Source organism: Littorina saxatilis, linkage group LG11 (genome assembly GCF_037325665.1).
Source record: "Littorina saxatilis isolate snail1 linkage group LG11, US_GU_Lsax_2.0, whole genome shotgun sequence".
NCBI lineage: Eukaryota > Metazoa > Mollusca > Gastropoda > Littorinimorpha > Littorinidae > Littorina > Littorina saxatilis.
This window is the reverse complement of record NC_090255.1, coordinates 22,141,518-22,147,734: the sequence shown is the minus strand read 5'-3', so window position 1 is coordinate 22,147,734 and position 6,217 is coordinate 22,141,518. Positions and strand designations below refer to the sequence as shown.

Genomic DNA, 6,217 nt, shown 5'->3' with positions numbered 1-6,217 from the left:
CACATCAGGGTCCGTAGGTGGGTAACATTTTTCTTTCAGGATTAAAGTCTTCCTTTTTTTTTGTTGCCAGAGGAGTATGGCTTTATGTTGGATGGAACTCATGCAAGCTGTGTCCCCTGCATGGATGCTGAAGAAGTGAATACTAGCTTTCCTGGTAAAGTCTGCAAAATAAAGTTGTTTTTTGAAGGGTAAAAAAGAAAAAGTCCTTTGGTCGGAATGAAAACATAGGGTTGGTCAGGGAACCGGAAAGGGATGAATAGTTTTCTTAGGCCTAAAGGTAACAAAGAGACAACAAAAAGTATGTGTACTCTCATAGGAGGTACACTCTGAGCAAAGGGGCCTCACATCACAGGTTGATCTGTGACCAAACATGGATGTTGAAATGTGGATTATTTTTATTATTTTTGGGGGGTCAAAGTTTCTTATGCGTTATTCTTTTAACTATTCATTAAATTACATATCTTACCCAACTCACATATAGCAATTAACCCATAGTTCAGTGCTGATACCGCTGTACGCGTCCCCTTAGCAACAAGGAAGACGCCTCTAAAAAAGAGTGACCGAGACCCGTAAGGGTATCCAGGCCAGCCCGTAAGGGAGGCTGCCTTCCATATGCGCGCGCATATGCCGCCATCTTGTCATTCTACTCTCAGCGCTCAGTGGAGCTGGTCGCTTTTGGTACGCTCCGGCTGTGTTTCAGCCTACTTGCTTGGTCTTCCAGACCTGGTTTGTGTTCCCCTTGGTGTCTTCTTGTCTCCGGACTTCGCATTTGCTGTTGAGGTGAGATCTTTCCATTTTTTACCTGAATTTTGGCGGCATTGTTGGCTTGTTTTCGGACTTACAAAATTTTTTCCAAATTTGTTTGTGAGTTGTTTTCATCATGGCCGACAATGCGGACGGGAAGAGGTTAACATCTAAACATGTAGCTGCTTCGCCCTCTCCCGTTAAGAAAAGTTCTAGAAGTTCTAGAAGTTCTAAATCGCACGGCGATACGCCCGTGTCTCTTTCGGGTTCAGAATCCAAAAAATGTAGTGATGTTGTTGTTGGCGTGCCCGGAGTTTCCGGTTCGTCGGCTAAACCTACGGAGAAGCCCGTGCTCGGGGTTAAGCATGTTGTAGGGGATGTCTCGCCTGTAGGTTCTGGGCTTGCATCTGTGGATTTTGCTTCTTTGCTGTTGACATTAAGCTCACAGGTTTCGGCTTTAGCGGCTGAAGTTTCGTCAACAAAGGCGGAGCTACGTGCGCTGCCGGCAGGTGTCGGGGGTGCGTCGTCGCTGGCCAGTGTTCGTTTGCCTCCCTCTGCTACTGTTACGAGGGCGGACGTGCATGCGTCTCAGGATGGGATCTCTCAGGCTCCCGTTGGGTCTCCGGCCGGTGTCCGTTCTTCTTCACAAGGTATGTGTACTCCACGTGAGCGTTGTCTTGAGGGAGTAGCCTCGGGTCTAATCCCAGGTGAAAGTTCTGAAACACTGGCTGATATCCACCGCTTAGTCGGGGTGTCAGTGGGTGCTAAGGGCCCTGACAAGCGAACAGATGTTCCTATTCTTCCCGCCTCGTCAGTAGACTGTGGTCAGGTTGAAAGGCATCTGCTTCCGCCCAGGGGGCAGGAAGTTGGTGGTAGTATGGCTGGTTCTGGACTTGACTCTGTTAGTCAGTACGGGGACCAGCCTCCGGAGTGCACGGAAGGGCACGAAGACTACCTGGATGACGGTGCCGCCTCTCAGGCTGAAGGTGCTGGATTCTTTTTGCCACGGCAGCTGCCAGATGCGGTGGCTCTGGCGGCTGGAGTGGCTTCGAAATATCTCGAGGAGGAGGTGGCGGTGAACAAATCTCAGTTTGTCCATCCTCCTTCTGCCTTAGGGGATTTCAGGAGTGCTAAGGAACCGAAAAGTTCGTTCCGATTCCGGGAGTCCCCCTCTGTGGCGGTCGAGATGTCGAAGATTTTTGCGAGAGGTCGAGCTATGTCCGATGCCTTTCCGCTGTTGTCACAGCATGGGGAGGCTCCGGAGGTGGTGGGCCCTTGGTTGGCTAAAGCGGGACAACACGTTCCTTGTTCTGCGCTCTCAAAGAGCTCTAAACTGTTGGTTCGTCCCGTCACTCTACTTGACTCTTTTGCTTTGCCGAAATCAGTTCTACCGGTGACTCCGGAACTGCTTTCTTTGCGGGAGGACGGGTATGCCAGGGATAGAATAGTCCCTTACACGGAGTCTGCTCTTCAGGCTTTGGAGGAGACGGGTAGATCTTTGCTCGAGTTGGGTTCCGTCTCTAGTTCTCTCCAACGCTCTTTGTCTAGGTCTATCGCTTCATCGTTAGACCCGTTTGAGTTCCGTTACGACGCCTCCCAGGAGGATGTGACAACTCTGTTGGCGACGCTTGCCAGGGTCTCTCAGGAACAATTGAGCTTGTCAGCCAGGCTTTACGGGCATGCTGTGCATTCCCGCAGAACTGCCTTTTTGGCGGGTTCAAAGATCCGAGACAGGGGTACCATTGACAGACTTAAGGTATCTCCTTTTACGGAAGGGTCGCTGCTGGGTGCTTCCTCTTTGGACGCTTTGCAGAAGGAAACCCAGGACGCTAGGGATCTGGCTATTGCAAGGATTGCTCACCACGGCTTTCAGAAGGTTCAGAGCAAGCCTACCTCTCAGAATAAGGCTCAGCCTTCTTCGTCTGGGGGGGGCAAGATGCAAAATCAGTCCACCTCTTTTCGGGGTAGGGGGCGAGGCGCGCCTTACCAGAAGAGAGGCTCCTTTGGGGGTTCTCGGGGTTCGGGGCACAAGCCTCACCCCCAATGAGGGTCTCCCGAGCCACTATTCCCAGTAACCCCCGCCTTGGTGGCGGCGGGTGGCCCCTCCAGGGCCTTGGCCGCCTGGACACGCCTGGTGTCCAGCCGGTGGATTTTGGGAATAGTGCGTTCGGGATTCCGTCTCCTCTGGGCAGAGGGGAAGGCACCTCTGTCCAGGATACCTCCGCCTTTCAGATATCCCGTAGACCCGGAAGCCAAGTCAGCCGTTCATGCGGAGGTGGCTTCCCTACTCCTGAAGGGTGCGATAGAGGAAGTTCGAGATCGAGAGTCCCTCGGCTTTTACGGCAGGCTGTTCGTGGTGCCCAAAGCCTCAGGGGCATGGAGGCCTGTTTTGGACCTGTCCACCCTGAACAAATACCTACGGGTAGTCAAGTTTGTCATGGAGACTCCTCTCTCTGTAAGGGAAGCTCTGCGTCCGGGAGATTGGGCCACGTCGGTGGATCTCACCGACGCATATTTCCATGTGCTCATGCATGTTCAAGACAGGAAATGGCTGCGCTTTCTGTGGGGCGAGAAAGTGTTTCAATTTCGGGCACTCCCCTTCGGGCTTTCCCTGGCCCCCTGGATCTTCACGCTGGTCGTTCGCCAGCTTTGCTCCCTTGTCAGACAAGAGGGGGTACGCCTACGGGCGTATTTAGATGATTGGTTGAATCTGCATCAGGATCAGTACATGTGCAGAACTCAGACTGCGAGGGTTCTCGACCTGGCGGCTCAGCTGGGCTTTACAGTCAATCTAGGGAAGTCAGAGTTAGAACCATCCCAACGCTTCACTTACCTGGGCATGGATTTCGATACGGTGGAGTGGTTAGTCCGTCCCTCTCAAAAGAGGGTGGACAAGCTTCAGAACTTGGTTCGCTTGTTGAAAGGAAAGGATGTGTCCACGGCCCGGGAGTTGTCCTCCCTACTGGGGCAGATGGAATCGATGGCTCCCCTTGTGCCTCTAGGCAGGGTCCACAAGAGGCCGTTTCAGGCGGCTTTGAGGAGGCAGTGGGACCAAGCCTCTCAGGGCTGGAATGTTCGCATAGGACTGGGGAGTTGGTTCAGCAACATTACAAGTGTTTGGCTGCTCCCCTGGGTCTCTCAGGGTGTTCCGATCGTTCCTCCGGCGCCGGAGAACATTCTAGTTACAGATGCATCCATGACAGGCTGGGGTGCTCATTTGGCCGATCAGACAGCCTCCGGTCTGTGGGATCTCTCCCTAGCTCCTCAGCACATAAACGTGCTGGAGCTGGAGGCTGTGTCTCTGGGTTTACGGGCTTTCCTGCCTCTTCTGGGGGGCAGTCATGTACAAGTCCACACGGACAATACGACTGTGGCCGCTTACATAAATCGGCAGGGGGGCACACGCTCGCAGAAGCTGTCGGAGAGCGCTTGCCGTCTGTTGGTTTGGTGCAGCTCGCACAACATACTTCTCTCAGCGAAGTACCTGAAGGGCACGCTCAATGTTTTGGCGGATGCCCTCAGTCGGGGGGACAAGGTTCTGCATTCAGAATGGACCCTCTCCCACCAGGCGTTGGACCGTCTTTGGGTTCAAGTAGACAAGCCTTGCATAGATCTGTTTGCAACGAGATTCTCGACCAGGCTTCCCCTTTTCGTCTCACCGTTCCCGGACCCTCTGGCGTGGGCGGTGAACGCGTTGGATCTGGATTGGACAAATCTGCAGGCTTACGCTTTTCCTCCGTTTTGCCTGCTAGGGAAGGTGGTAAGAAAAGTGGATCTGGAAAAACCAGCGCTGGTGCTGGTTGCTCCTCTTTGGCCCAGCCAGCACTGGTATCCAGACCTTCTGCGGCTGGCAGTGCGCCCACCCATTCCTCTAGGCGTTCGAAGGGGCGACCTGTTACAGCCCAGGTCAGGGGTCCCGCACGAGAATCCGCAAGCGTTGCAGCTTCACTGCTGGATTCTGTCAGAATCGCTCTGCGTCGTGCCGGGGCCTCGGCCACAACTCTGAGACTGGTACAGAAAGCACACAGAGACTCAACTAGCTCCGTTTACTCTTCTCATTGGGCTGCATGGGCCAAGTGGTGCTCTGAGAATAAGGTTCAACATCTTTCCCCAAGGTCCATGGAGGTAGCCAACCACCTCTCTTGGTTGGCTAGTAGGGGGGTCTCTCCTTCTTCACTGAGAGTTAGAAGGTCTGCGATTTCTTCCACTCTTAGACAGCTCGGTCGCAAGATCAATCTTGACGGTGTCATTTCAAGCGTGCTTAAGGGAGCTGCCCTTGACGCAGCTCTCTCAAGATCACAGCTCCCTGCCTGGGATCTGTTTGTGGTTCTCCGTTTCCTTGCGTCGGAGGACTTTGAGCCTCTCCGGTTGGCTAGTTTACCTAATTTGACGAGAAAGACTTTGTTTTTGGTTTTGCTTGCCACAGCTAGGAGGGGTAGCGAGGTGCACGCTCTTTCTGGTCTCGCTAAAGATATTTCCCTGGAGAGGGATGGCTCCTACTCTTTGAAATTTACGTCTAATTTTCTCGCTAAAAATCAAAAGCCTGGTCAGGCTTCGCCTTTCATTCGTATTCCACCCTTGAGCGATATACTCGCTCCTGGAGACCCCGATCTGTCAAATTGTCCTGTCAGGGCGTTAAGCAGCTACCTGTCTAGGTCTTCGCCGATTCGCTCGGAAACTCAGAAATTATTGTTTATATCCCTCAACACCGTGCGGGCGAAGGATATCTCGAAGGTCACCTTGACTAAATGGGTTTCACTGACCATTAAGCAAGCATATGGATGGTGGCAACGCCAGTCTGGCGAGGTCAGGGCGGTGCTTCCTCTTACGTCAGCCAGGACGCACGAAGCGAGGGCTTGGGCGTCTTCTGTGGCCGTGCTTCGCTCAGGGCGCCTATCAGAGGTCCTGGCGGCGGCTTATTGGAAATCTGAGGACGTGTTCATCAATTTTTATTTGAGAGACATTGCGGCAAGGCGGCAAGATGGCAGTGCGGCTTTGCCTGCTCTCGTGGCTGCAGGGCAGGTCCTGCGGTCTTAAGTTGGTAAGTACCCTCCTCCTATAGTAGCAATCTGCTATATGTGAGTTGGGTAAGATATGTAATTTAATTAAAAATTTTAGTAATAAATTTTCATTTGATTAATATACTTACCCAACTCACATCGTTTATTCCCTCCCGCCTCCCCGCTGTGGGGGGTATGGGGGTCTAAAAAAGTAGTGAGTTGGGCTTCGTGTAGAATGACAAGAGGGCGGCATATGCGCGCGCATATGGAAGGCAGCCTCCCTTACGGGCTGGCCTGGATACCCTTACGGGTCTCGGTCACTCTTTTTTAGAGGCGTCTTCCTTGTTGCTAAGGGGACGCGTACAGCGGTATCAGCACTGAACTATGGGTTAATTGCTATATGTGAGTTGGGTAAGTATATTAATCAAATGAAAATTTATTACTAAAATTTTTAATTATGATTTATATTTCTC

The 6,217-nt window shown here is 52.5% G+C and overlaps 1 protein-coding gene across 2 annotated transcripts in view; it reads left to right on the top strand.

Annotated features, from left to right (window-relative positions):
* Positions 1-6,217, top strand: part of LOC138980018 (cytochrome P450 2F5-like) — a 426,282-nt gene that overhangs the window by 366,459 nt on the left and 53,606 nt on the right. The window lies entirely within an intron of this gene.